Source organism: Prionailurus bengalensis, chromosome A2 (genome assembly GCF_016509475.1).
Source record: "Prionailurus bengalensis isolate Pbe53 chromosome A2, Fcat_Pben_1.1_paternal_pri, whole genome shotgun sequence".
Lineage (NCBI taxonomy): Eukaryota > Metazoa > Chordata > Mammalia > Carnivora > Felidae > Prionailurus > Prionailurus bengalensis.
The window spans coordinates 75,656,683-75,672,855 of NC_057348.1; the positions used below are offsets into that span (position 1 = coordinate 75,656,683).

Sequence of the window (16,173 nt, forward strand, 5' to 3'; positions counted from 1 at the left end):
GCACCTACCTTACACTGAACGCTCGCTCCCCTTTCTGGGAGCTGTTTGGAAAGAACGGTTGCAAAAAAATAAATAACTAGAAGTAAACAAATAAAAATACCCCCCCCCCCAATTCACCAATCTCACCCATCCAGCTGGTGAGTTTCGAAGAATTTCTCACAAGGAGAAAATGAAAAGGCCATAGACCTCAGACAGAAACCCACACCCATGAGAGCGGCATTTAAAGACTGTCCGTTTTCTGGAACGTCTCCTGTAGCCAAATCCCTGCCGCCCCTCCGTGCCCCCCCTCCCCCGACCCCGACAACCACCGCCACACACGCTTGGCGGGGTGAGGGCGCGGCATCCCAGGTGAGGGGGCCACCGGGTCCCCGAGGCGCCGGCGGCCTGAGCCCATTCGTCGCCGCCGCAGCCGCAGGGGAGGGAGGGGCCGGGCCAGCCGGGGAAGGGCGGGGGACGCCGGGGAGGCGAGCGCGGCGGGGGTAGGACGCTAAAGCGAGCGACCGGGAGGCAGAGCGCGGCGCGGGGCGGGCGCGCAGGGGCGGGAGCGGCGGGGGCGCGCGCCGACGCGGGGCCAGCCCTGCTTCGCCCGGGTCGCGGGCGGACGCGCGCCGGAGTCGGAGCCTCAGACGCGCGGCGCAGGGGACACCGCGGGGCCGCCGGAGGCCACAGCTCCGTCGGGAACGGACAACGTCCGCGCTCCGGGGAGCCGGGCGGCCGCGCCGGGGCTGAGCGGTGGGCGCGGCGGAAGAACGTGAGTAGCTCCGTGCGCGTCCGGCGGTGACACTCGGTCCTGCTCCGGGGCGACGGCTGGAGCGGAGGAGGGCACCGGGGGGCTGCTGTGTTGTCACTCGGACGCCGGCCCGGGGTTCAGCAGAGCGCCCTCCCGGCTGGCAGCGCCGCGCCGCTCTCTGCGGCGGGGCGAACCTGGTGGCCAACTCCCTTCCAACCCTCAGGCCTCGGACGCGCCCGCGGGCGCCGAGCGGGGTGGAGGGGGACGGGCGCCCGGGCGGGGACTCGCCGAAATGCGGCAGCCCTGGCTGGCTCGGGCGGGCCCTTCACCTCCTCCAGTCTGTGGACAACTTCTGCATCCGCGCCCCGCGCTTTCCGGGAAGCCCTGCCTGGGGTCCCTGGGTGGCCAGTTGGGCCTGGGGAGCCTGCTGGGGCCCGGCACGGCGGCTTCCCCGCCATGCACGCGGGGGGCGTAGGGTGTCACGCCACGGTGCCGGCGGGGCGTGGAGCGCAGGTGCCGGGCCGGCGCGCACCGGCGGGTGCGCGTCCGGGTCCCCGCGGACACATCTGGGCGTGGGCTTTGTTCGGATGTGCTCACACCTGCGCCGATCGCCGGGCTCCAGGCCGAGCCGACCTCCACTCTCGCCGCCCCAGGGGAGAACTCGGGGAATCTGGGGGAAAGGGAGAGACCGCAAAGGCAGCAGGGTGGGGGCTTTCCAGGGGTTTGTTGGCCCTACAGGTGCGAGTCCTCGGGGTCCCGGCGCTCCGCCCAGCCTCCGGGGGCTGGGACTGTTGGGGCTGGCCCACCGGGGTTTGGGGCTGGCCCAGAAGAGCCCCTTCCCTGCCCGGGCTCCCGGTAGTGGGCTCTGGCAGCCGTTTGGCCTGGGATGCTGTGTTGAGCCGGGAGTGACTGCCGGCTCTGGAGCATCCATCTCGCCGCCAGCGCCATCTGCGCCGTGCGCCGCCCCCGGCCCCCTCCTGGCCGCGCGAGTGGGCGCCGCCGAGTGCTGGTCCCCGGCTGCTCGCCGGCTCGGCGGTTCCCGGCCCGCAACTCCCCGCGCCCAGAGGGGACCAGGGGTGCCGCGGTCGAGTGAGCCGGGGACTCGTCATCACTCCTGGAGCGGTGTACCCTGGGCAGCAGGCGCCGCCAGAGGGGTCCTCGGGCCCCGCGGGGCCGGTGAGCCGGCCGCTGGCCTTCCCTCCGGATCCCCTCCCCTGTCGTCCGCTTCGGGCCCTCGGCCGCATCCTCGGTCCCCCGCACGCTCGGGGGGCCGCCCTTGCGCAGCTGCCGACGCCGAGGGAGGGCGCCGAGCGGGGGCGTCTCCTTCCACCCAGCCTCTCTCTTGCCCTCCGCGGAGCTGTTTGTCCTAACAGGGAAATGTTCTTTTCCTTCTCGGTCCCGCATGGTTAACGCGCAGAGATGCAGGTCTGAGAGGCTGGGCCCTTCCTCGCCCGAGGCTCTTGCAGAGAAGTGATGGAGGCGAGTGTAATGGGGCAGGAGGCTGGCGTTCTGCACCAGGAGCTCCCCCTGGGGCTGTCAGCAACGCGGCAGCTACTGAAGGCAGACCTTTGGAGGCTGGGCTGCTTTGGTTTGGGACTGCTTGAGGCTAACCATGCCCTGTTATTAAAATATTGTAATAATAGCTGAAGAGTAAAGGAGACTTTCCGGAAGTACTGAAATGGGTTTAGACCACTGGATACTTTCCACTTTAGTGGTAATGAGAGTCCACGTTGTTTTGAGAGCTTCAGATGTACCAGGCGCTGTGCATGGTACACGTATCATCTTCTTTAATTTCCACAACATATGACTACCCTTTTCTTAAAATTAGGAGACGGAGACTTGAGAGGTCAGTTAACTTTCCCAAGGCCACATAGCTAGGAAGCAGGGGAGGGGAGCGGGGGGCAGGAGCAAGGGTGAGTTTTGCCCCTACACTTTACCATCATCCCAGACTGTGAAAATGGGGACTTTTTGGAGGCTTACCGCATTAGTTTAGGGGAAGCCTAAAACCACCTAGTGATCAGGGACATTATAAGGCCATTCAGTTCTGACTCCCACAGACCTCACAGTAGCAGGCGCTACTGTAAATCAGCAGATTGTATTGTGGAATAGCCTTTTATTGCCTCGTATTGCCCTGGAATTCCTTTACATGTTCTTTTATTCCTGTTAGCTTTTAAGTGCCCTGCTGTTTGTCTAGCCAGTTACAGTCACCGGACTGTTCTTAGTGATGAGATGCCTCTATGATTACAGAGAGGCTGAGAGGTTCCTGCAACATTGCAATTCTTCAGAAAACTTTTTTCTTTTTTTAATTTTAAGAAAAGGCAAACATTTCCATTTGGCAAACGTTTCTAGTAGGCTCCCCAGTCCCGAATCTCCTTTGTACACTCCTTTGACTGCAGATTTACTCCTCAAATTGGATGTTGAATTTGAATAGGACCCTACTATGACATCTTAGGAAAGTATCTGATATCCTGAGTATTTGACTGGTGGTGCATTTACAAAGATGCTGCATATTAACTTGTAGAAACAAGAATTTGACCTAAAGTGAGATCAGCTGTTCCTGGAATAGCCTTCAGCATGTTTGTAACTGTGAATTCATTGTGCATTCTTTAAAAAAATTTTTAATGTTTTTATTTATTTTTGAAGGAGAGAGAGAGAGAGAGGCAGAGCATGAATGGGGGAGGAGCAGAGAAAGAGGGAGACACAGAATCCGAAGCAGGATCCAGGGTCTGAGCTGTCAGCACAGAGCCTGATGTGGGGCTCGAACCCACAAACTGTGAGATCATGACCTGAGCCAAAGCCAGATGCTCAACCGACTGAGCCACCCAGGTGCCCCTCATTGTGCATTCTTAATCCTACTGACTCATGGTCTTCTTTCAGCCTGCTTTGTACTTTATTGCAGGAAAGTTGCAAAACATTTCACATCATCCAGGAATTTGAGAACTGTAAGAGAACACTGTATCCAAATGTTTTGGTTTCTGAATGAGTACAATGGGGTGCTGAGAGGTCACCCAGCCACCTAATGCCGGGTAGTGATGAGGTCTTTGGACTGAAGACCAGTCTCCCCACATGGTATCATTTCGTTACTGCAGCAGTGACGGTAAATGAAAAGCAAACTCCTCTTTGGAAACAGTACTTCCTGTGAGGCTGATGTGACCACGACAAGGATAGCTGGGGGTATAAGTGCTTCCGAAGCAGGAGAGGGTACTGTACCTGGGCTACAGAAAACTTCCTAAAGGATCATTTCGAATAACGTTTTCATGTAGGTGTAGTTTTCCTTGTACAACTGGCTGGATAGAAACAGAAATGGCAGATAATGTATTTGCATGTACGAAGGAGCTATTTAATGGAACCCCACAGGATGCTTTTCTGATGAAGAAATACTTTAAGTCATTCATTCATTCATTCATTCATTCATAAATATTTACTGAATGGATAGTCTAGTGTCCTAGACAGTGCAGTTCCTGCCTTCAGAGATATTAATTAAGTTTCATTTTTATTTATTTTGAGAGAGAGAGAGAGGGAGGGAGAGAGAGGGCACATGCATGGGCAAGGGGCTGAGAGAGGAGAGAGAGAGAATCCCAAGCAGACTCCATGCTGCCATAGAGTCTGAAGCAGGACTCGATCCCACAAACTGAGATGAAATCGAGAGTTAGTGCTCAACTGACTGAGCCACCCAGGTGCCCCCAGGGAGATTAGTTCCAATGATAACATTAGAAGTATGGCTGCATACTTCTGCACACAGACTCTTTTTTCACATATCATAAATGTACAGCTTGATGAACTTGCTCAAACTGAACACACGGGTGTAACCAGTGCCCAAATTAAGGAATAGAACATTGTGAACTTCTGAGAAAGTCCTCTTGTGGCTCCTACCAGTCATCGCTTGCTCCCTTAAGGGTAAGCACTGAGCCTTATCTGAAGGGTAAGCTGTTTCCCTGAGATTCTCACCAGGAAATCAGAAGGTCTTTGTTCTAGTCAGCTGGGGCTGCCATAACCAAATACCATAGACTGAGTGGTGTAAGGAACAGAACTTTGCTTTCTTCAAGTTCTGGAGTTGGGAATTCTGGGATCAGGGCACCAACATGGGCAGGCTCTAGTGAGGGCTGTTTCCCTGGCTTCCAGATGACCATCTTCCTGCTGTGTGCTCACACATGCTTTCCTCGGTGGATGTGCACCGAGATCTCTGTCTTCCTCTTCTTCTAAGGCCACTGATGCTATTGGATTAGGACCACATCCTTATTACCTCAGTGAACCTTAATTACCTCCCCAGAGCCTTATCTCCAAATACGGTCACATTGGGGGTTAGGTCTTTCACATATGAATTTTGGGGCTCACAGTCCAATCCATAGCAGTCCTGATTTGCTCGCCTCCATTAGCAGCCTGCGGAGTCTCATCCCCACTTCCAAAGACCAGTTTCCAGCTGACAAGTATGGTAGCTGAAAACAAGGTGAACTAGAAATATAGAGTTTCTGTAGTCTTCTCTAGAAGTTTTATGTGTTTGCATCCAAACGCTGCTTTAGGTCAGTCCTGAACTGCTGAGGTGATTGGCGAAAAGGAAGTAACTTGAAAATGATTAAAAAATTATTAAATGCTTTTTAGGTGTGTTTTCCTTCCCCCGCTGAAGGAGCCCTGAACCTTTCTGCCAGGTGAGGACAGAGGACACCTGGGGATGCTAGGGGCAAGAACAGAGTGGCTAACTTTATCCTTTGTCCGCCGAGGCAAATGAAAAGCCCCTTTAGTTTTGAAGAGTCTCTCTTACCATCAGGACTGAAGTTTCTAAGAATAGGAAAATGTGCCAAAACGAATTGACGAACGGTTCGTTTTTCCGTTTAAAATGTGAAGGAGGAGGCTACGTGAAGAAGCTACAGGAACAGCTCTACCTCCAATATCAGGTTGTCTTTAAATTGGGGAGCGGGGCGCCTGGGTGGCTCAGTCGGTTAAGGGTCCGACTTCAGCTCAGCTCATGACCTCTCAGTCTGTAAGTTTGAGCCCCGTGTCGGGCTCTGGGGTGACAGCTCAGAGCCTGGAGCTGCTTCAGATTCTGTGTCTCCCCCTCTCGGCCCCTCCCCCGCTTGTGCTTTGTCTCTCTCACTCTCAAAAATAAATATACATTAAAAGAAAAAAGATTTAAATGGGGGAGCAAATGTCATGTATTTATTGAAAATGTGATGGTTTCGCCAAGCCACTCTTTTATTGTGATAACGGCTCTAACCATTTTTAACTATGTAATTTAGTGGCATTAAGTACTTCAAGATGTTTCACAACCATCACCGCTGTCCATCTCCAGAACTTTTCTCACCTTCCCCAGCTATAACTCAATCCCCATGAAGCAATAACTACCCATTCCTCCTCCTCCCAGGCCCTGGCAAGGATCATTCTATTTTCTTGTCTGTGAATTTGACCGTCCTCAGTACCTCGTACGAGTGGGATCCTACAGTCTGTGTCCCTTTTGTGACTGGCTTATTTCACTTAGCATGATGTTTTCAAGGCTCCTCCACGTGTCAGAATTTCCTTCCATTTGAAAGCTGAATAATATTCCGTTGTATGTAATACCACGTGAAAAAAATTTCATTCATCTGTCAATCATTTTTTTAAAAAATTCATTCGTCTGTTGGGCTGTTTCCAGTTTGGGGCTATCGTGAAGAGTGCTGCTATGAACATGGGTGCACAAATACCTTTTTGAGTCATTGCTTTCAGTTCTTTTGGATATATGCCCAGAAGTGGGATTTCTGGATCGTAAGGTCAAGGCATTGTTTCAATTTTTTGAGGAACCACCGTACTGTTTTCCACCGCAGATTTACCATTTACATTCCCACCAAGAGAGCACAGGGTTCCGGTTTCTCCACGTATTCACCAACCCTTATTTTCTGTTTCTTTAAAATTTTTTTTAATATTTATTTATTTTTGAGAGAGAGACAGAGACACACAGAGCATGAGCGGGAAGGGGCAGAGAGAGGGAGACACAGAATCTGAAGCAGGCTCCAGGCTCTGAGCTGTCAGCACAGAGCCCAACATGGGGCTCAAACTTATGGGCTACGAGATCATGACCTGCGCTGAAGTCCGACACTTAACCAACGGAGCCACCCAGGCACCCCGATTTTCTGTTTTCTTGACAATAGCCATCCTAATGGGTGAAAGAACTATAGCTGTTACTCTTTAAAGTTATAAATTAATATACTAACTAATTTACTAATATACTATTAATATACCAATTAATATACTAATATACTATGTGTCGTGAACAAGGGTTTCATGACATTTTCTAACTTACTGTTTTAATTTTTTTTAATAAGGAGATGCATGGTTTTTTAAAAATGTTTTTTGAAAGAGAGAGAGATAGGGTGCAAGTAGGGGCTCGAACCCACGAACTGTGAGATCATGACCTGAGCCAAAGTCGGATGCCTAACCGACTGAGCCACCCAGGTGCCCCAGGAGATATATGGTTTTTAACGAGTAAGGATTGACCCCGTACTTTGCATAGAGCATGAAATAGATGCTACGGAACACGTGTGTCATCGCCCAGGCTAAGCCAGCACTGGTGAAGGACATTCATGTTACTTTTTTTTAATGTTGAATTAGAGCATACATGTCTGTAGCACAGCTGGGTGAAGTGGCCTTGCTCTGAGGCTAGATGAAATACTAGTATGATTTTATTTTACAGAGAAAAATAACATTCGCATTTTAACCCAGATCAGGAGCAAATTCGCCTCATATCTGCAAACAGATAGGAATATCCTATTTAGGGATGTGTTGGACTTGTGAACTGCAGGTCTGCACTGGGCATTTCTCCCTACCATTGAATCTTCAAAGATGACAGTATAAACCCTCACTACCCAATTATCATTGCTTAGCTGAGCTAATAAAAAAGATGCGGTGTCAACTTAATTGACCTATTTTACTGGCCTACAAGATTGGAATTTCAAATTAGAAAAAGGTAGTTTTGAAAAGTCTGATGGAGGGCTTCCCGCAAGTAACTGAAAAGCTAGTGAATCTAAGAAATGCTGGTGGTAAAGGGAACAAATTTACAAAGGCTAGTGCTCGTCTGCTGCACATACTGTCCAAATGGCTTATTCAGTTCAGAAACAGGAGTGATGAATGCAGCTTGTCTTGTGAGCTCTCTGATCTGCTTCCACAATGCCGTGCCTTAAAAGCACTGTTGAACTCACACGAGAGTGGAAAAGGTAGTTATTATCAGACCAAAGGATCCTTTCTAAAATTCTTTTTTTAATTGACCTGTAATCAACATACAACATTTTATTAGTTTCATGTGTACAACATAGCGATTTGATGTTCGGAGACATCTGAAATCCTTATTAAGTGGTGATAGGGCTGGAAAGAATCGTTTGAACATTATCTATCTATCTATCTATCTATCTATCTCTCTATCTATCTGTTCATGTGTATATTTAAATTTTATGATGTGTGTCGTATATTGGTTCGAAACCCACTGTAACCACAAACACATATTCCCAAGGCAATCTGAGGGAATCCTGTAGGAGGTCTTCTACTGTGTAATATGCAATGAATTCGATTTATCTTTCTCAAGTGGGCTGAGAGCATTCAAAAAATTCAGTATATGTATTCAGTATGTAGTGATCTTTTCTCCAAATTTCAACTTTAAAGCAATTTCATGCCACTTTTAGATGACCTTGACATTTGAACGGCATGATTTACAAGCATACATTTTTGCCAAACACGACAAGCTCATGTTGAACGCCATTAGCAGATTCTCTCCAAGGGGAGGGGAAAGGAAAAAAAAGGACTAATCTCCCATTAATTATGCCGTAAGGTAGAAGCGGACTGTCGAAAAAGAGTTTCATCCTAGAGTTTTCTTGGGCCCTGAGGAAGGATGGCTTGCAAGCAAAAGCTGCTGCCTTCCAAAGCCTGTGCGGCCTTTTAGTCCCTCACCTCAATAGAGAGCTGAAGGGACAAAAGTGAACAAAAGAGGCCTGTTTTGCCTGCCCCACTTGCTGGGCTGTTGTCTTGGCCCTTTTCAGCGAAGGAAGAGGAGGGGGAGCCGGGTCAAAGTTGAAGAACAGTGAAAAGGAATTCAAGCTTCATGTCGAAATTTGAATTATAGCTTCAGTTTGAGTGCCGAGTAGATGAGTGTGAATTGAAATTTCTGAATCTGTGCAAGCTTAAGTGACAGATGGTGTTGGAACAAGGTCCGTAGGGGCTGGATGGCGTATCCACAAAAGTGGCATGCCCGAGCGAGGCACTCGGTAAACATCTAGTTAACCGACGAAAGTTTGAAAACTGTAGGAAGTGCAGTTCGGTGCCGTTCGCTGCATTAAGACATTGGCCTGTGTGAATCCGGGGAGGCCCCTGCGTCTGGCGTGCACTCGGATGCACTTGTCCCCCCTAATTGCATTGCAAATAGTCCTCTTTCCCCTGGAGTATCTACTGGAATAAATACAGAAATGCCCAGTCAGCTCCCCATGTAAAATCTCATTACAGGGTTTTGGTATTGACCACAGATTGTTTTGATACATGACAAGGTAGATAAGTCTGCCCCACATATTGGCGAAGCCGTGTTTTTTCCCATGTGAGTATATCTGGGAAGCGTGATTTCACCTTTCTGCTTCCGGTGGGGGTCCATCACGGTTCCACTTGCTACTGAAGTTTTTAATACGGCACATGGTACCCCATTCAGTTCGCTAGGCCAGCATCTGATTTAAAGCATTTCTGAAAGAGAAGTTGGCTGTGGGTATAGCCAGAATAATAAGACAGCTCCTGGCGAGGTCGAGCTTACTGAAATGTAAGCGAAATCAAAAATAATTTGGGATACTTTGAAATGCTTCCTGGCATTCCATGAAACCATAATTGGAAAAATTTTGCTTTGGTATCTTTGACCATTCAGATAACTTGATGACATAGTTTTTTCTCCCGATGTTGGTAGCATGATGGGCAAAAGCCACTTTTTATGTCATTCAATACATTCAAATATTTCTGTTTTTAGAGAAAGAACATTGACATGGCAACAACATAAAAAATTAGTAGATATTCAGAGATAATTAAAACTGTAATTTAAACAAAAGCAAGTTCACTTCAGAATTGACTGTCTTAATTTATAGCATGTGTTGTAGTTTACATAAACTGTGATACATCATATGTCTCACAAATTGTAATAGCTGGAATACTTTATTTTTTAAATGTTTATTTATTTTGAGAGAGAGAGAGAAAGAGAGAGTGAGCAGGGGAGGGGCAGAGAGAGAGGGAGCCAAGCAGGCTTCACGGCCATCAGTGCAGAGCCCAATGCAGGGCTCGAACTTAAGAACCATGAGACCATGACCTGACCCAAAACCAAGAGCTCGACGCTTAACCGACTGAGCCACCCAGGCACCCCGGTATGGGGTTTTTAAAACTCCATGGCTATTTGTTTCTAGTAACAGTTACCCTGACGCCAATTTAGAGTGGAAGGTAAAATATATCAAGGGTTGATTGCTGTCCTAGGACCATAAAGGGACCCATTAAGCAGCAGGGAGTCGGTGAGTTCATGGTCGGTTTCGTTTGCTGGGACTGGGGCTGGAGGAGCAGAGATCAGTGAGGGTGAGAGGGATTCAGAGGGCGGGAAGGCTCAGGTGGGTAATGAGACATCCTGGAGAAGTGTCCTACAGCACAAGGTCCAAGAGAGATTATAAATAATGAGGAGAGAGGAAAGAGCCCCCCTGTAAAGGTAGTAACTTAAAATCTGAAAGAAAGAGAAAGGGATGAGGATAAAAATGTTTGTGGTGACGTCTTGACAAATGGAGAATAGTCTCCATTTCATAGCATCCAATATCCAAGAGATATTTTCTTGTGGTACTTCAGGTCATTGAAATCATTTGACATCATGAAATAGAAATAGCTTATAAATCACCCTGCAAAAATGAAATATGATAATACCCATGCACTGAAAAGAAATGCATTGAGAAGACCTTACTAAGAGTCAAAGCTAGTATTTTTTCAGAATAACAGGAAAATTCTTAGATCATCTCACCTCTCCAGCTATTTTGTGCTTTTATATACAGAGGGCCCCAGCTTGAGAAAATTAGAGATATAAAAATGTGAACTTGCCAAACACATTTGGGATGATATTCATGTTAAACAGGATTCTTTGCTTTGCACAAGGTTTATATGAACTTGTAACTCAGCAAAGTTCATTTCAGGAGCAGCTTTTCGGGGATCTCAGAGTAGACAGATTATTCTATCTCCTCAAAGAGCATAGTGTAATTGACACCAAGTGAAACCCAATCAAATGTGTCTAAATACAAATCCGGAAAGAGGGGGACAGGTGGTAAATGAAGAAAAGTACCTTGCTTGTATGAAAATACTTGATATTTGCGGCAGATAACATTGAGAGACCAAGTCTCTTTTGGTAAAAGGAAGCAGAAAACAAAATACTCATCCAGGCAAGAAAGGCATTTTTGGCCTTGCTCATAATAGAATTCTGTCAGCTTTCCCCAGGTTCGAGACTGTGGAAATCCAGACCCCTTCTGTTCCATGAGGAGCCTGAGCTGTGTTTCCTGTTGTGCATGGTGGTGTGTCTGGAAGGGTCCCGACATTTGATGAATGAGTGAATGCAAGAATGAATGACAGAGTACACGAATATTGCAAAATGTCAAGAGGATTTTTTTTTTGTCAGAGGGAATTGGGGAGTTTTGTCCTCGGACCTGGTTCGAAGATACAGACGCTGTCTAGACCACGGGAAATCAAACGTTCATAATTTCAGGCCTGGATTTTGTATGATTGTAATTTGCTTCCTGGTTCTAAATTAGGCAGTCGAGCAGGAAGGTGAAATCATTCCATCCAGAAGGGTACCATTTTTTAAATTGCCGCCGTGGAGCCCTAAGTGACATCTTTGTGACCCCGAAGAGTTGCTCTGTAATTTTCTACCTTTGCTCACGGCAGATGATTCTGGATTTGCACAGGCCTTTCCTTTCCCTTCAGAGTCTGAGGCTGGTGCTTGTCACCTCCCCCTGGAGGTCTCTGGGTGGCTGCACACTGATTGAGTGAAGCACTTTCTAAGATTGCTTTCCGCCACCTGAATGTGAAGAAATCAGAAGCGGGGCACACAGGACAGAGATGAAAAGTGGTAAGGCCGGGGTGTGAACCAGACCAGAGAAGCACGCAGGCTGCGGCTTTGGAAGCCAACCTTCTCTCCTTTTGGGTTGGCCGCAGACTGCTCCTACCTGCCGAGTTCTCTATATTCCTGCATGTGCACTGACTTACAGCATGGTCTCCCCCAACCAGTTAGTGGATTGTACAGGGACTGGGTTCAAGGCAATGGGACCATGTTTGAGAGACACGTAGGGAAAAATTGTATAGGTGTGAAATTCGTAATTAATTCAAGTTTGAGAAGTACCAGGCTACTCTGCAAAGACTAAGGAACCTCAGTGTCCTGTACGGCTTTGGAAACGAGGCTCGAGGACGTTTCCTTCTTCAGCTAGAAACTGACGATGAAACATAGACTTTGTCATCGTCCAACCCTACCGCACAAGAGGGTGTAACTATGGCGAATCAAGATAAAAACGAAAGTACTGACAGAAGGTTGGCATCAGTCCGTGTTCTCTTTAGGTAGAACGCACCTGTCTCGTGTTCACCAGAGTATTCTGACAAGATCGCTTCAGAGATCTGTGTGTCTCTGACATCCTTAGCAATAACTCTGTCTGCTGGATTTTGAACAGACGTAAGGGTCTCACACTGCGATCTGAGAGATTGATACCCTTTCTAATGCACGGTGGGACTGTTTTCAAAAACCACAAACTACATTCTTAACCGTCAACAAATCATAATAACATATATGCGAAAATCAGACTGCGGCAATGCGATAAAAAAAAGGGTGTAAGTTCAGTGAGTACTTCTTTCCAGTTGTATTCAGTAGTCTTTTGAAATCTGATTGTGTTTTATTTCAAGCCATAGCCTCTTCATAATTTTCAAGAGGACGATCAGTAATCTTTTGTGTCAGCCATGACTAACTAGCAACCCCACAAGTCAATAAAGCATGAAACCATTTTAATATATTAAATTCATCCAGCTCACAGACAGCATATGCTTAGGGGTTCGATACAGAAAAACACACACCGTGATGCTTGCGAGCAGGCTTGGATATATACCATTGTTTGTATTTATTCTGTTCCCTTGTGCCCCAGAGGAGAGGTAGGTGCTTAAAGATAGCAGCCACACAGGCGCTATGGAAAACAGTATGGAAGTTCCTCAAAAAATTAAGAATAAAACTGCCATTTGATCCAGCAACCTCCTCTTTTCAGTCACACAGGTGCCATTTAGGGCTCCACCTTGCCAGTTTTAAAAAATGGCACTTTTCTGGATTGAATGATTTCACCTGCCTGCTTGAGTCCCTAATTTAAAACCAGGAAGCGGGGCATCTGGGTGGCTCAGTCGGTTAGGTTAAGTGTCTGACTCTTTTTTTTTTTTTTTTTTTAAGCATCTGACTCTTGATTTCGGCTCAGGTCATGATGTCAGGGTCGTGGACATTGAGCCCCGCATCCAGCTCTATGCTGAGTGTGGAGCCGGCTTAAGATTCTCTCTCCCTCTCTCTCTGCCCCTCCCCCACTCTCTCATTTTCTCTCTCTCTCTCTCTCTCTCTCTCTCTCTCTGCACTTCCATGTCCACTGCAGCGTTATTCACAGTAGCCCAGATATGGGGACAACCCAAGTGTCCATCAACAGATGAGCGGATAAAGAAGGTGTGGTATATTTATACAACGGAGTATTATTCAGCCATGAGAAAGAAGGAAATTTGTGACAACATGGAAGAACCCAGAGGGCATTATGCCAAGTGAAATAGGCCAGACAGAGAAAGACAGATACTTCATGGCATCACTTACATGTGAAATTTAAAATAAAGTCAGACTCCTAGAAATAGAGAGTCGAAGGTGGTTGCCCAGAGCTGGGGGCTTGGGGGAGGTAGGAAGAGGTTGGTAAAAGGGTGCAAATTTTCAGCAATAAGGTAAATAATGTCTGAGAATTCGATGCATAACATTGGTGACTATTGTTGATAACACTGTTTTGTATAATTAAAATTTGTTAAGACAGTAGAACTTAAATGTTCTCAACAACAACAACAACAACAACAAAAAGTGAGGCGACGGATGTGTTAAGTAGATGGGATTCTTCCACAGTGTATATGTGTACCAGATATGTGTACTTAAATATCTTACACTTTCGTTTGTCAATTACACCTCAATAAGGCTAAAAAAAATAACAGTTACCTTTGACCTGAGTGTAGACACAGAGCTTTAGAAATGGGGATATGTCATGGATTGAATTGTGTCACCAAATTCAGATGTTGAAGTCCTAACACAGGACCTAAGAGTTTGACCTTATATAGAGATAGGCTCTTTACAGCTAAAATGAGGTCATTGCAGTGGGCCGTAATTCAATATGCCTCATGTCTTTATAAAAAGAGAAAAGTTGGACACAGGCACAGTGGGGGAACACCATGTGGAGATCAAGTAGAGATCTCCAAGCCAAGAAACGCCCAAGATGGCCAGCCAACCACCGGAAGCCGGGGGAGAGGCATGGAACAGATTCTCCCTCATGGCCCTCAGTAGGAACTAACTCTGCCGACACCTTGCCCTTGGACTTCTAGCCCCCAAACCTGTGAGACGATACAGTCCTCTTGTTTGAGCCACCCAGTCTGTGATGCTTTGTCATGGCAGCCGTAGAAAACCAATGCAATTAAAGGTCTCCCGTTTGTTTCTAAGCCTGTCCCTTACAAAAAAAGGAAGGGTGAAAATAGAGCTCCCCACCACATCTCTATGTTTGGATGTCTGTGTCTCTGTCTATATATCAATATATTTATATCTATCAATGCCTACTTTGTGTACCAGAGAAGTATGTGTGTGTAAATCGGTTACTTAGAAAGTCTCTGTACCTTGAATTAAAGCACAGAAATACTGGGAGTGGGTAGGGAGAGTATTTGTTTTATTAACTGGACAGATGTAGGAAATTGGTAGTTTAAACAGTTGATTACTCTTTTTGATTGTAATCAAGTCAACTCCCAACTTTGACGCCTTTCTCATGTGTAGATTGTCATCACTTGGGATCTTAACGAGGTGTATTTTGTTAAAGGCTCTGCTGCTCCTGGCGGATCAGAAGATGTCTTTTGACTTGGAAAATGATACGGCTGCTGATCTTTCCTGGTGCTGAGGGAAGTGAAAGCTTGGATGAGTGAAAAGCCTGACTAGTTGGTGTGGATGCGGGTTTAGTGGGACAGGGTGAAGGGGGGTTTGCAGCTATCATCAGGCAGCACCACTGTCTGTTCGAGATGCAGTGTTGCCAAGTGCTTTTAATCAACTCAGATGTTGGTTTGAATTAATTGGAAACTCTAAAACCATTTTAGTTGGTCCTTAATGACGTCTGCCCACTTAGTGTGAGTTTCTTTTCAATTTCACTGGCGACAGCCTTGCCTGTCTTAGACCGTAAGCTCCTTCCGGCAGTGTCCTATCAAGGTCACGTGTGGGGCGTTTAATGAGCCGCCACACCCAAAGAAGGGCCCGACTGTTGTAAATAAGAGCAAGGAGATGATTTGGTAGGAAGGTTCTTGCTGTGAGCGCCTGGCACTTTTCTGACTCTGACTTTGCGTGACTCATTGATTCCATTTTAATGTATAAACCATTTTCCCGTTTGGGCTTTCCCCGGGTGATAATGTTCTTCCTTTGCTGCGGACTCGACTTTATTTATGATCCCGTCAGGAGGGACTAATGAAAACCCACCAGTATCTAGCAGGAAATAACTTGGAATCATGACTGTTTCAATTTTGCGGATCCTCACAGCTTCCCTCACTGCAAGGCAGTGAGGCACGAACTGATGGGGTGAAATGTCTAAGACCCTAGACAGGAGCAGGGATCAGGCAGTGGTTTCTTTCTGAAAAACCACTCTCAGTGCAAATCCTTTAGATGTTTTAAATATCTGCCTTCAGGGCACCTGGGCATCTCAGGCACTTAAGCTTCTGATTTCGGCTCAGTCACGATCTCGTGCTCCGTGAGTTTGAGCCCCGCGTCGGGCTCTGTGCCGACAGCTCAGATCCTAGAGCCTGCTTCTGATTCTGTGTGTGTGTCTCTCTCTGCCCCTCTCCCGCTCATGCTGTGTCTCTCTCAAAAATAAATAAACATTTTAAAAAATTAGAAAAAAATATCTGTATTAAGACAATTTTGTGACGATTGTCCGTGAGATGTGTGGGACCCATTGTAACATTACGTGTGGACCCACGTTTGTTTGCAAACGTACTCCTATGGAGGTAGCAACGCCAGTGCCAGGATAAATGACTGGCGTTAGATCCATTTTATGAGTTTTGACTTGTGAGCCTGGGTTGTCTTACGTCACGCTCACGCTGAAAATTTTCCAACTCTGGTCAAGCCGAGTCCGTCTCGGGAAAGCAGTCACTGTTGCGGACAATGGAAGGGGGCTGTGCTGGGGTCGTGGTCGAAGCATACGTTTGAG

The 16,173-nt window shown here is 47.3% G+C and overlaps 1 protein-coding gene across 31 annotated transcripts in view; it reads left to right on the forward strand.

Moving 5' to 3' along the window:
• Window positions 1-534: 534 nt before the first annotated feature.
• NRCAM (neuronal cell adhesion molecule) overlaps window positions 535-16,173 on the forward strand; it is a 287,175-nt gene continuing 271,536 nt past the window's right edge. For 8 of the 31 annotated variants that reach the window (XR_006298454.1, XR_006298455.1, XM_043588558.1 and 5 more), the window contains exon 1: window positions 600-751. The gene's annotated coding sequence lies outside the window, so the exon portion shown is untranslated. Of the gene's footprint in view, window positions 752-16,173 lie in introns of all 31 variants that reach the window. The other 23 variants (XM_043588560.1, XM_043588562.1, XM_043588570.1 and 20 more) reach the window with 8 other exon arrangements.